Source organism: Canis lupus, chromosome 9, assembly GCF_048164855.1.
Source record: "Canis lupus baileyi chromosome 9, mCanLup2.hap1, whole genome shotgun sequence".
Lineage (NCBI taxonomy): Eukaryota > Metazoa > Chordata > Mammalia > Carnivora > Canidae > Canis > Canis lupus.
In genome coordinates, this window is record NC_132846.1 from 3,711,105 (window position 1) to 3,725,607 (window position 14,503).

The 14,503-nt window shown below is 43.7% G+C and overlaps 1 pseudogene; it reads right to left on the reverse strand.

The window, feature by feature from the left end:
* Positions 1 to 2,440: 2,440 nt before the first annotated feature.
* On the reverse strand, positions 2,441 to 2,976 carry LOC140639616 (small ribosomal subunit protein uS15-like; annotated as a pseudogene).
* Positions 2,977 to 14,503: the final 11,527 nt, after the last annotated feature.

The window sequence follows — 14,503 nt, forward strand, 5'->3', positions numbered from 1 at the left end:
GTCCTCTTTTCTATTTTTTGAAAGAACTGTGTAGAATTGATATGAATATGTAGTTGAATATTAGGTAGAATTCACAGTGAAGCAGTAAAGTTATCAAGTGCTATGGTATTATTTATAGAAAGAATTTAAACTATAGATTTACTTTCATGATTTAATTTAGCTTATGTATTTATTCTTAAATGAGCTTAGATAGCTATAGGAGTTTGGTAGTTGTGTCTCTTAGAAATTTGTTCATTTTATGTGCACTAATTGGTTAGTGCACATAAAATTTTTAAAAAATTAAAAAATTTTTATTTAATTAATTTATTTTTAAGCAGCTCTACTTTCTGGTGACTCCAAAATTCAGGCCTCTTAGGGAAAGTCTATAGGAAGGTCTTTTGTCCCAATTATAGATAAATACTTTTCTGAGTTTTATGTGGTTTGACAGTAAAAGAGACAGAAATATTTGTGAGTCCTTTACCACTGGAAGTAATCAAACAGCAGAGGGCACTTGCAGGCACTTGTTGCATTCCAGAATGACAACCATCCTTTTGTGGGAGAATGGAGCCTGGGAGGATGAGACAATCTTTGCAGACATTTCCAACCAGGGGAATATATGCTATTGGGAGCAAAACAACAGTGTTGAGGAGAAGTATAGATCATGATGTTGAGGATGTTTATATTTTTGAATAATTATGTGTTGTGTACCTCACATATGTTAGTTTTTATCCTCAGAAGAGGGCTATGAGATAGACATCACCTGATTTTACAGATGAGGAAACTGAAACTCTGAGAGTATAGTGTGCTGCTAATTTTGTGTCCTCACCCCTTCCCACATAACATTCATCCTCCACTCTGCTTTTTCACCCCAGGAGGCTGATTGCTGTGAAGTGCCACGGGGAGCCACTGTCAGGGGATCAAAATGTGGAAAGGTTCAAGTTCAAGTCAGGGTATTTCTTTTCTGTTTCCTTGTGCTTCTGCACCATGTCTCTGATAGTGGCTGCTTCAGCTCATGCTGGATCCCAGTAGCACTCTTTCCTCTGCTCATCCCTTCAGGCCTGTGATTACCAGGTCCTGGCTGCCTCTACTGTAAAGGTAACAATCACTTTGTTAGCTCCCTTAACTCTATCAGATTCTCTCAACTCTGGAACAACTACTGCACTAAAGTCTGATCGCTTGTATGATGTGAGTGATAGATTCCTAACTGATATGATAAACAAAATGTCCAGAATTAGTTAACTACACCTGATTTTGGTTGAGCAACTTTGTCCCTAATGGCTGGTTTGGGTAAGCAAACAAGTCAAAAGACAGGGTAGAGAGTGTCTCATTCTCTCATTCAGCCAGTAGTGAGATGAGGTGTTGGCTCTGGCAGCACTGAGATGTGTCCCGGATCTAGAAAGAAGAGGTAGCAGGGGCCTAGAGACCCTGGTTCTTGTTCTAGATTTGATGGCGAGTTGCAGAGCAACCTTGAACTGTTCCTTTTCTGGGGCCCTCGGCATTCAAATTTCAAGGGCAGCTTCTTCACTTCTTGGGGTTTCAGAGTACCTATAAGGAAATGATTTTGAAAAGTGCAAAACAGAACAAGTATATAAGATAGCTTTGTTTTCATTGTTATCAATAGTGGAGTCTGCAGGCTGTGGGGTTAACTATTCTGTCCATTTCAGTTCTGAGCTTGAAATGGGATGAGAAAAATTAGCAGAGCTTTCCATCCTCTGCTCCTTCAGGGTTGCCTACTCCTCTTCCATACTGGGCTTTGGGGATGGGAGGACTCAGCCTGATGTGGCCACCCATGGTCCTCATTTAAGGCTTGTTCAGGTCCTACTGGACAGAGAGCAGATTTCTAGCTTTTAAGAAGAGGACAAATTAAATCTGCAGCAGCAATGAGCTTACTTTGGCATTTTTCATGATTTTTGCAGCATTAAAAACTTTTGTCAATGTTTGTATTTAATAGCTTCTGCCTTGGTGAAATTATTGAGGTTCCCAACTGTGATTTCAATGGTTCTTAGAGTAGTAGAATATTTGTAAATTGTTATAAGAAATTAATAGCAACCTAATAAATGGAGGGAAAAATAGTAGAACAGGAATCAATGACTACAAATTTAAGTGAAATAAAAGAAGGAAAACGTATATATGTTTGGATAACTGAATAGATATATATAGATGTATAGATATGCATTTTTTACTTTGACAACTTTGTTTATTTGATACAGCAGGGAAACCTGATAGAAACATAGTCTTGTTTTCTACTGTGATAATTATTTCACAAAGGAATAAGAGGAATCCCCGTCCCTGCCCTACACTCCAGTGTATTTCTGAAAACTAGTCCCAATACTTCTTGAAGAGCCTTTGATTATGTGTTTCAATGTCTGAGTACATGGCTCAAAATCAAATACATATCATTGGAGATCCAGTGCCCCCTACGCTTCTAACTGAAACCAGAAATCTAGAATTTTATGTAAAATTTTCTTTTTTTTTTTCTAGTAGACAATGATTTTATTGCTTGAGTACATAGCCAAATTTATGTGACCAGGGCAGAGGCTGTGGATGACTCGTATTTCCAATTGGGAGGGAGGACTCTTTTGGTCTTATAATATCGAGCCAATCGGTGAATACGGCTCTCAATCAGAATCAGTCAGAATTTGGCATCCTTATCCTTTCTGTTCCTCTCAAGATGCTTTCGAACAGCAACAGCTTTCTTAATCAAATGGTACAGATCCTCAGGGAGATCAGGTGCAAGTCCCTTGGACTTAAGAATTCTCAAGATTTTATTGCCTGTCACAAAACGTACTTGTGCAACACCATGGGAGTCTCTCAGGATCACACCGATCTGCGAGGGAGTCAGACCCTTCTTGGCCAGTTTGTAGATCTGCTCCTTCACGTCGTCGGACGTCAGCTTCAGCCAGGTGGGGACGCTGCGGCGGTAGGGCAGAGCCGACTGGGACAGGCCCTTCCCGGGAGCGTGCATGCGACCCATGATGGCGGCGGAAAAGCAAAATTTTATTTTTTAAAGGATGAAAACATTTATGTTAAAAGCACACACTCTGCAGACCTAGCCAAAACTACTAGGGTGAACCTATGAAATTACCTTTTGTGAGGCCATGCATTGGCTATTTGCCACCTTCAGTCTAAGCTAACAAATTTTGGGGGCGAGGAGCAGTAGTACATTTTTAAACTGAGAAGTAATGTGTGTTGAGTGCACTGATACTGAATTCAAGTGCCTTGAATCTCCCATTTGTACACACTTGTGTCTGTATACCCATCACTCAAATAGAGATGGGGACATTTCAGTACTCAAAAGATGCCCCTGTGCCCTCCCCCTGTCAATGCTCAATCCCCCATTAAGGGGATTTTAAACAGAGGAAATGACCTAATAAAGGTGGGGGCAATGAGCCTCCCTGAGGGCAGGAAGGGAAAACAGGATTTGGGGGGTTCAGGATGGTGGAAGGAGACCTTTACTGCCTTGTACATACCCCGAGATGCTGGGTAGATGACAGCTTCTTAGCATTCTTAGAAAAGCTTCCCAGATATTGGGTATGCTGAGTCTGAGAGGGCCTGAGATGGGCTTGGTGGGGAGAGATTAGAAGCACAGCTTTGGACTGGACCACACAGGCCACGGGCCGTGGGTCGGCTGGGAGCCTGGAAACTGACAGCCCCAAAGACTGAAGACATTTGAAAGTGTGAGGGTTCCTGAACTACAGAGGTGGGAGGTGCTATAGCCCAGCCACAAAAGTTGATGACAAAGTGGATAGGAGACAATAAATGAGCCAGATTCATTTATTTAGGCTAAAACAGACATGTAGTGCCTATATTTCTTGCACTGAATGTCAAGAAGCAAAATCATATGTGTTATATTTATTTTATTTAAATTTTAATGGGTAGAGCCCAGCCTGACGGGCTGTATGCCAGGTGTATTGACTGAAGTTCTGATCTAGCCCTGTTTCTAGCCTGAGAAGGGTTTGCACAAATGAGGCAAAATTTCAGCTACTTTGCAGCCCCTCGATGAACCAGCTTCCAGATTTCTTTTTTCTCGTAGATTTTTTTTTCTAATACACAAAAGGGAGGCTGTGGGTAGGGGAGACCTGGTAAGGGATTCAAGCCCATCAGTGAAGAGCTACTAAGGATTGCAACTTTTTTCTAGTTGCAGGGAGGGAATTGGCACCCCTCAGTAGTCAGAGAAAATGCAAATGCCTTTTTCTCTGTGAAATCAGCATGTCAGCAAATGCCCGATTTTCACCTGGTAACTACTGGCACAGTATTAGTGATGCTGCAGAGTTCTCTTTTGAACATCATCTGGTTCCTGTTGGCCTCTGAGCCTCTCAGATGAAAAGTGGCTTTGTTTAGGCATGTGCTAATGCCTGCTATTGTAACTCTACTTGCTTACCTCTTCTCTCCACTCCCAAGGAGCAGACTTGGAGTCCTGTCCTTTTATTCAAGGTGACTGAGTAGACAGTGGTCTCCCCAGTAATCAAGGGTGCACCAACAGCTCCCTATGCCTGGCCAGGTTTGACAGAGCCAGCTCTCCAGACCTCAGTTCTCTCCAACCTCCACTACAAAGTATGCACTCAAACGAAAGCTTAGGTTAGAATGTTTGCTCCAGGAGGTACTCTTCAATCAAGGGGCCTTTGCCAAATGGTAAAATGTGAGCAGCATAAAGGGGTATTTATAGGTTTAGGAGGAAGCCACATATCTTCAGGTAACTTTCACATTACAGGTACCAGTTATGAGCTAAGGGCACAAAGAACCAGTCATTAGCTTAGTGATCTGGGACTAGGTTTTCACTTGTTCCCACAAGGTTCTCTGCCTCTATTTACTATCTCTGTAGGAAGTGACAAGCTTTCTTAGACTGGCTCAAGCTAAAAAGGACGAATTGGCTCAGCAACAAAGAATTTTCAGGTTTCAGATATGACTGAATTGAGATGCTAAACAGATGTGATATACCATCTCTTACCTTTTGCCTCTAATTCACAGCTTTGTTTCCTTTTGGACTGGTATCACTCTCAAGCAAGTTTTCCTGATACAGGAGCACCTGGGTGCCTCAGTGGTTGGACGCCTCCCTTTGGCTCAGGGCATGATCCCGGGGTCCTGTGATAGAGTCCCACGTCAAGCTCCCTGCAGGGAGCCTGCTTCTCCCTCTGCCTGTTTCTGCCTCTCTGTGTGTGTCTCTCATGAATAAATAAATAAAATCTTAAAAAAAAATTTCCTAATACAGTGGATCTCAGCAGTTCCAGGCTTTCATCTGGCTACTTATAGAGTCAGCATGACAACTCCATGTGCCATCACCAGAAGGATCTACCATCCCCTTGACACCAGTCACTAACCAGGCTGGGGCTTCAACCAACACATGGCTGGCCCTCCACCTGGGAGTTTCCTTATACTTCCTAATCATAGAGGCCTCCTTCCTTTCAGATCTTCCTGTGGTTCTCATTAGTCCTGTCCCTGTGCTACCCAAACCTTTCACAGGGTCCTGGTAAATCAAGGGAAACATAAATGTGACAGGTGACTGTAAAGCTGCCTGCTACCTGGTACCTATGTAGAGTAGCCCCAGATGCTTTAGCCCCTATGCTTGGGGACAGGTCTTAAAGCAAGAGGTATTAGACTCTTGTATTGACTTCACAGTAACCTTTTCATATGGCCATAGGATATGACTTAGAGAAGCATCACCTGTACCATGTAGGTATGTTTGCTGTCTCTCCCAGGAATGAACTGCGTGTTCATGAGTGCATGCATGTGTGTATGTACATGCACACATGTGTCCACCTCCTGGGATTTATGCACTGTTTGTGCTTATGCATCTTGTGCTGCCACTTGGCAGGTACTCTGTAACAGTAAGGTAGCCATCACTACTGGGGAGCCAATTTTCTATAAGGTAGCATTAGAGATAACTGTTAAGCATTAGTGATTTAGTAGAAGTTGTTTCTATGAGAACACAGAAGGGAAGTGGAATGTGGGCCTAGGAATGGAAGCATGTGGTACTGAGCAAAGACCCATAGAAGAGCATCCAGTCTGAGCTGCCTTCAGCATGAATCATGTCAGTCTACATGAATCCCCGTAACCCTCTATGTCTTCTCTTTGCAGTTGTCCACCGTGGAGCCCTCCACTCTTCGCTTGTTGGCTGTGAGTCCCCACTTGTATTTAGAGTTGAGCCCAACTCCCTACCTTACTGCAATAGTCCTGTCACCAGTCTGGTGACTAGTCTGGTGACACAGAAGACTATGACTAGTCTTTACTGTTTCAACAAATGTCACAATAACTTTTTCTGTAACACCCCATTCCCTACAAGTTTCACCTAAGAAAAGATTTGCATGAGACCTTCCTTTTCAGGCTCTACATCAAGGGAACCCTACCTAGTACAGAAGTCAAGCTCAGCTATGATCTCAGGGGAAGCCTAATCCTGGACCCATCCTGTGGGGAGTTCTGAAGCATAAATGACACCTCAGAGCTTGTCCCGCCTTGAGGCAAAGGACCCTCACACCAGCCATTGGCCACAGATCCTGGGGGTGAGAGCTGGAGAATAAACCTTCCAGGCACCCTTGGCTGGCTGAGTGGTCAAGGTGGCCCCAGAGCCCCCCAGAAAAGTGCCTCAAGACCATTGCAGGCGGGAACTTTTGGTACCAAAGTCTGCAACATAAGGTATGGGCACACTAAGCCAATAAAACAAGATTCATGGGGATTGAGTGGGTTACCAACACGGTTCACCTCAAAGGGCAAAGAAATAAGGCTGCAGAAAGTGTGTGGAACCAGAATTCTAAATTGGTGCCACCTTAACTACTGGCAGTCATAAGGATATTCTAATGAGCTGACAATAGGTTGCTGTTTATCAATTTGTTGCTACTTATATAACAAGAAGTACAGAATACTTACAAATCCTTGTAATGGGGATCCCTGGGTGGCGCAACAGTTTGGCGCCTGCCTTTGGCCTAGGGCGCGATCCTGGAGACCTGGGATCGAATCCCACGTCAGGCTCCCGGTGCATGGAGCCTGCTTCTCCCTCTGCCTGTGTCTCTGCCTCTCTCTCTCTCTCTTTCTGTATGACTATCATAAATAAAAAACAAAAAACAAAGAACAAAAAACAGAAAACCCCCCCCAAATCCTTGTAATGAAATATTTTCCCTTTATTGAAGCAGTGTTTGGACCTAAATCATAAATTCAAATTAGTTTCTTTTTCTAAAGTTATAATGACTTGAAATTTTATTTGATTTGGCCCCAAAGTATTACCTGAAAAGCAATTTTATTGTTTTATAGTTTAAATCATCTGTGTGAAATAAAATTCATTAACCTTATTTACATGTGTGTAAAAATTATGACACTGTAACCAACTAACATTTCTAAATAGCATTTCTAAATGCTTTTTATAGCATAACATTTGTACTGTAGCTTTGTTACCAACATCTCTGAACCCACTTAGCACCGGAAATTTCCAACTTTGCCTAAAACTTGAGTAATTGAGTTGTCTGGCCAGACGATGCCTCACGTGAAAACCATGTCTTCTCCTCCAGGGACTGAGGGAACAGTGGCTCACTGAGGCCTACTTTTGCATAGTCTTCTTAGGATGGTGGCAGAGAGCTGACCCCCAGAGGGTCTGGTCTGGAGATCATAAGCTGGGAAATGTCATCAAACTTTGGGATCTTTCTTTCAGAGCTCCTCTCTGAAAAGGCACAAACTTGACAATCTTTGGACATTCTTTGTGTCTTGGTAAACACAGTGTCAGAGAGCCTTTCAAGAAAGCCTTACAAGCCTCAAGGAATGAACATGCAGTTCTCGGAGTGGTTAAGACATGCTAGCCATGAAGCTCAGTGCAGTGCATCAATCTCAGGCTTGGGCTTGAGACCAGGCTTTGCCACTTGCCACCTATGTGATACCCAGTTCAAATCCCCTATCACATGGACTCTTCACAGGTCCTCTGCTCCCACACTGCCCCTGCCTGTAATATTTCCTTCATTTTATAGCCAGAATGATTAATTTGAAGCATGAGGATGATTGTATCACCTAATTAATAAGCTTCCCATTGGTTTTCTATTGCTGCCTCATAGGCAAAGACATTATGTTTAACAAAAGGCCCACCTCCACTGCTTGTGTCCTCTAGCTGCACTGCCCTTCACTGACCTTTGTATTTACCATTCTTCATCTGGGGAAGGTGAAGATGTTGTATGTGCTGTTCCTCTGATGAAACAGTGTTCTTCCCTCCCTTGTTGGCCAAGTCATCTCTTAACTCATCATTCTGGTTTCAAATCAAGGTCACTTCAACTTTCTTGACTGGATCAAATCCCCTGCTGCAGCCCCCCACGAGCTCCTTTAGAGAAGCTTGCTGACATTCTACTTTCATGACCAGCACCACAATCACAATTTTCCATTTGCTATTGTATTATATCATCTTTTCCTTAACTGAAGTCTCTGTGAGGGCAAGGGCTACCATAGCTCGGTGTCTGCACCTTTTGTTAATATATTGAATTAATGATGAACAAGAATGACTTCAAGGTTTCCTTACTCTAAGATAGGAGAATTTATTCCTCCAATATCTCTGTAAGGTTAATAGTAAATGAAAAAATATATGTATATACATATACATGATATATGTATATATCATGTATATACCGGGATACACCCCAGGTATCCCCATTGTCCCTTGGGGATACTTTGGGCTCTGGGTGGGAGCCAGCAGTGGTGGGGCAGGGCAGGAGTCCAGCAAGGCGTCTGGGCATACATGTCTGAGAGTAGGAAAACCACACCATTGCACCTTGCCTTTGACTTCCTAACATTCAGGTCAATGAATCACACAGGGTAAATCGTGAAGAGAATTAAAGCAGTTCATTGCTCTTGGAAGCTGTGTCTTGAATTTAAGTTCCTCTTGAGGTTAAAACTGTCCATTTGAGATAAGAAAGCTAGATGAAACTCTCCCACCCAACAGGTACTGCTCCTCAAGACCCAGCTTTCCCCAGGTGCCTGGATAGAACTGAGCCTCCTGCCTTTCTGTGAACTGGCTCATTTATTCGAGAACATTACTGATGAAGATTTTTTACTATTTCTTTGGCTTTGGCTGATCTTGCATTTGGGTGTTCAGACCACAGTAACAGTGGATCTTTGCAAAAGTCCCTCCAGTTTCCTGCTTATCAACAAGAGGGATACTTGACTAGTACCTCCAGGAAGTTCATGATCATTTTGGGTGTTAGTTTCTGAAGGACACATAGAGGACTCTGAGGACTGTTACCCAGCCTTGGCTCTTTACAGAGCTGGGCAGGTTAATCTTTCTTTCAAAGAGGAAGCAGTATGCCAAGTGGTCCTGGCTCCACAAAGGATGAAGACTCCAGCCTTGGTCCTGCAGATGACCAGCTTGATGACTTTGGCCTATGGCCTACTTTCTTCCAGCTGTGGTTGAACGTGCTCATGTTGGGTGATGTCAACTCTCATTCTCCAGAATCTTCTGACCCTGGCTATTTCCACAGTAGTTCTGGAAGCTCTGGGCCTTTGGAAGTTTCCCAGACCCACTACTATATTGCACAGGTGGGGGCAGAAGGCTTTTCATTCACAGCCTTGAATCATGGTGAGTGTATTTCTGCTATGACACAAACTCTGTGTTCTTTTCTGTCAGTGGACCCAAGGCAGCTTTCTTTTCCATATACTCCTTTCCCTGGTCACTGCTGGGGCTGGGGAGGAGAGAGGATGAGCCCAGCACTGTTCCACACAGTGCCTCGTACATGTAGATTCATGCCGGCTCATTGAGAATAATATTCATCAGCAATCCTTCCAGATCTCTTTGTGCCATTAACTCTGTGCTAATGCCTGGAGGCTCTGGTCCTTTGTTGTTTGGTTTGCTTCTGTGTGACTGAGCAGAAATTATGACTCTGTGATCTCACTGGCATTTCCAGGTTTTTATTAGTCCTGAAAACATGCCTGCCTTGCAATTCAGTGCACTGGGAGCCTGAGGTTTTCCAAGTCTCATGGCTCTCAGGTTAGAGTGGGATTGCAAAACAATAGTTAGACTTTACTGGCCCTGTGAAGGACCTTACCTCTGAGAACTTTCCTCTCCAAGTAGTTTGGAAAATACCTGAGGTATGCCTCATAGCAATCTGAAAATTATCATTCATGTTGGTAGAGTTGAATAGTGTTCTCCCAAACTCATGTTTATCTAAATCTCAGAATGTGACCTTACTTGTAAATAGAGTCTTTGCACATGTAATTATGATATCGTACTGAATTAGAGTGGGCCTTAAATCCAATGACTCGTGTTCTTATAAGAAGAGACACACGTGGAAAAGAAGATGTGAAGACGGGTCAGAGATTTCAGTGGTGCTCCACAAGCAAGGGATATTCAGGGCCACCAGAAGCTGAAGAAGCAGAGATTATATCCTTCCCTACAGACTTTGAAGGTGCATGGCCCTGCTGACACCTATGAATTTTGGACTTCTGGCCTCCAGAACTGTGAGAGAATAAATTTGTGTTGTTATAAGCCACTCAGTTTGTAGTTAATTTGTCACACAGCTCTAGTAAACTAGTTCAATATTCTTATACACCAGCCTTGCATCCCTATGCTCCTTCCACAGATCTATTTGAGGGTGAGGGCTCCCAATGCCACTGCTGCTGCCATCCTAGGTAGCAGCCCTACCCTCTGCTCACTTAGAAAGCATTTGGTTGCAAGTAAAGTTTCTTGGGATAGCAGTGGCTTAAAGATTAAGAATTTACTTTTCTATAATTACAGTAAGTACAAAGGCAGGACATTTGAGTGGATTTTCAATAGCTCAGAGGCCTCTCATGGCTCTCTTATTGTTCCCCACCATGATTGCAAAATGGCTGCCAAGATCTAGGTATAATGTTCTTAGACAGAGCACCTACAAACAGGAAAGAATAAGGGACTCCCCAGTCATCTCTCTTATTTGGAGAAGAAAATATCCAAAGACTCCAGAAATTTCCACATTTCTTGACCAGAACTTGGTTACATGCTCCTGCTCTTGTTGCAAGGGAGACCTATAAAAAGAACTTCTGTGGTTGATAGTCTGTCTCACAGAAGGTGAGATGTTTAAACAAAACAACTTGGAGAGATGGTTATTGGCTAGGATACAGGTTTTGCTTCCCTGGAGCAGGTTGGGCTGTGCTTTCTGTGGACTCACTTATGCTAGACCTGCTATACACCAAGAAGAACCTGGGAGAAGATTCTTGCTCACACTCTGCGGTCATGAGTCTTCTGCAATAGTCTGAATAAAGATCCCCAAAGATACCCACATCCTAATCCCCAGAACCTGTGACTATGTTGCCTTACATGGCAAAAGGGACTTTGCAGATGTGGCTAAATTAAGAGTCTATTGTCCTGTTGGGTCCAGTGTAACCACAAGAGTCCTTATAAGTTGAAGACAGAGGAGCAGAGTCAGAAGAGATATGACTATGGGAGCAAAGGTTTGAGTGATGTGACCATAAGCCTCTAGAAGCTGGAAATACAGGCAGCTCTTAGAATCTGGGAAAGGCAAGAAATGGATTTTCCCTTAGAGCCTCCAAAAGGAACAAATCTCTGTCAACATGTTGATTTTAGCCCAGTAAGATCCATTTTGGACTTCTAACCTCTAAAATGGTAAAATAATAAACCTATGTTGCTTTAATACACTGTGGTTGTTTGTTCTAGCAGCAATAGGAAACTAATGGAGCCCTGGAATTGTGCTGCTTGGGTTACTGGGCCTCACAGAGCTCCTGGAAAATGGCCCCTTCATCATCTTTCAGACTCTCCCTGGAGTCATCCATGAGTACATGTCATTTTCTCCATCTTTCCCCTTCACCTCATATTCCCCATTCCTTTATCCTCTCCATCCCTCCATTACCCATACTTCCCATGTGTCCCTTTCTCCCAATACCCGTATCCTTCCCATCCTCCCCATCTGCCCTTCCCTCATCTGCCTCCTCCTGTATTCCTTCACTCTCCCTACATTCCATCCTCCCCATCCTTACCATCCACTCTATTTTCACCATCCTCCTCATTTTCCCTTCCCCTATTCCCCATCCTCTCCATCCTCATCATCTTCCCCATTGCCCTATCTATTCCATCCTCACCATTTCCCCATCCTCCCCCTCCCTTTCCCCAGATTCTCACTCAGACATCCTCTGCCTTGCTGAAGCATTGTGGGGGTTATGCTAGTCTGCCCAGGGGTCAGGCCTACCTCTCTGCTGAGGCTCACTTGGGGACTTTGTTTTACAACATTCCTCACTTATGAGAGTTTGGCCCCCTTTTCTCTAATGTTCACAGTAAAGGCTCCTCATCGATATGACTCCTCTCTCACAGAAGAGAGGTGCCTATGACTAGAAAGTGCCAAGCCCCAGTGGCTGAGCAGTGAGAGGTGGAACAGCCAGGCCTGCAGGCCTTACCTCTTCTATAAGGAGTGGTGGCAAGAAGGAGTAAAGTTGCTCTCCAGCTAGGCTGGGGCCTGAACACAACAAACCAGTAGAGGAATGCTGGTGAGGGCAGCAGGACAGATGGCCTTCCCTGCCTCTCCCATCCCTGCACTTGCCCCCATCCCTGGTGAATAAGAATTGTAATTCAGAGCTGTGGTGCTGAGTATGAAAATAACAGTAAACTTCCTGGGTATGGTTCTGAGCATAAGATGAGATCACCAGCTTGGGAGTAATATGAAGAGGGTTTCTTCAGGCCCTGCCAGCCCAAGGAACTGGGCTTTCCTGGTGAGAAGAAGCTGATGCCCACTCTGCTTCAGCTAAGGGTGAATCTCCTGGAGTGCTCAGCTCCACAACTCCTTGTCTGAGAAGTGGCCAGGTCAACAGCTGTCCATTTCCCAAATTCCAGGCCACAGGGCTCTCTTCTTTCAACTTGAGGTTTATTGTCCTCTCTGTGGAGGGGATTCCTCTGCTTACTTACTGCCTGCTTCTGGCTCAAAGGGGAAGCAACACTGGGTCTTTTCTAAAGCATAAGTATTCTGCTGTAGGTCCCAGTCCCAACAGACTCAGCCCTCAAGGGCCCATGCAGACTGGACCAGAGGTAGTGACTGACCCAGCTCACAGGCCTGTGAGGCTAGTACTCACCATCCTGGAGATCACAAACCCAGTAGAGCCAGTGGGTGAGGAAAGGTTTTGAGAGGATGAACTATAATCAGGACTAACAACTGGACATGTGTCCAATACAAAGTTTGTCTACTAAGCACTGCCCAGAAAGAAGGTGAAATGTCCAGAGAACAAATGAATCTTACCTAGATTGACTAGAAGATTGGAGGAATTTATCTATCTTACTCATGTGTATTAAAAGTAAAGCAGAATTTTTTTTTAATTTATTTTTTATTGTGAAATTTACCAACATACAGAATAACCCACAGTGCCCGTCACCCATTCACTCCCACCCCCCGCCCTCCTCCCCTTCCACCACCCCTAGTTCGTTTCCAAGAGTTAGCAGTCTTTACGTTCTGTCTCCCTTTCTGATATTTCCCACACACTTCTTCTCCCTTCCCTTATATTCCCTTTCACTATTATTTGTATTCCCCACATGAATGAGAACATATAATGTTTGTCCTTCTCTGACTGACTTACTTCACTCAGCATAATACCCTCCAGTTCCATCCACGTTGAAGCAAATGGTGGGTATTTGTCATTTCTAATAGCTGAGTAATATTCCATTGTATACATAAACCGCATCTTCTTTATCCACTCATCTTTCGATGGACACCGAGGCTCCTTCCACAGTTTGGCTATTGTGGACATTGCTGCTAGAAACATCGGGGTGCAGGTGTCCCGGTGTTTCATTGCATCTGAATCTTTGGGGTAAATCCCCAACAGTGCAATTGCTGGGTCATAGGGCAGGTCTATTTTTAACTCTTTGAGGAACCTCTACACAGTTTTCCAGAGTGGCTGCACCAGTTCACATTCCCACCAACAGTGTACGAGGGTTCCCCTTTTCTCCACATCCTCTCCAACATTTGTGGTTTCCTGCCTTGTTAATTTGCCCCATTCTCACTGGTGTGAGGTGGTATCTCATTGTGGTTTTGATTTGTATTTCCCTGACGGCAAGTGATGCAGAGCATTTTCTCATATGCATGTTGGCCATGTCTATGTCTTCCTCTGTGAGATTTCTCTTCATGTCTTTTGCCCATTTCATGATTGGATTGTTTGTTTCTTTGGTGTTGAGTTTAATAAGTTCTTTATAGATCTTGGAAACTAGCCCTTTATCTGATACGTCATTGGCAAATATCTTCTCCCACTCTGTAGGTTGTCTTTGAGTTTTGTTGACTGTATCCTTTGCTGTGCAAAAGCTTCTTATCTTGATGAAGTCCCAATAGTTCATTTTTGCTTTTGTTTCTTTTGCCTTCGTGGATGTATCTTGCAAGAAGTTACTGTGGCCGAGTTCAAAAAGGGTGTTGCCTGTGTTCTCCTCTAGGATTTTGATGGAATCTTGTCTCACATTTAGATCTTTCATCCATTTTGAGTTTATCCTTGTGTATGGTGAAAGAGAGTGGTCTAGTTCCATTCTTCTGCATGTGGATGTCCAATTTTCCAAGCACCATTTATTGAAGAGACTGTCTTTCTTCCAGTGGATAGTCTTTCCTCC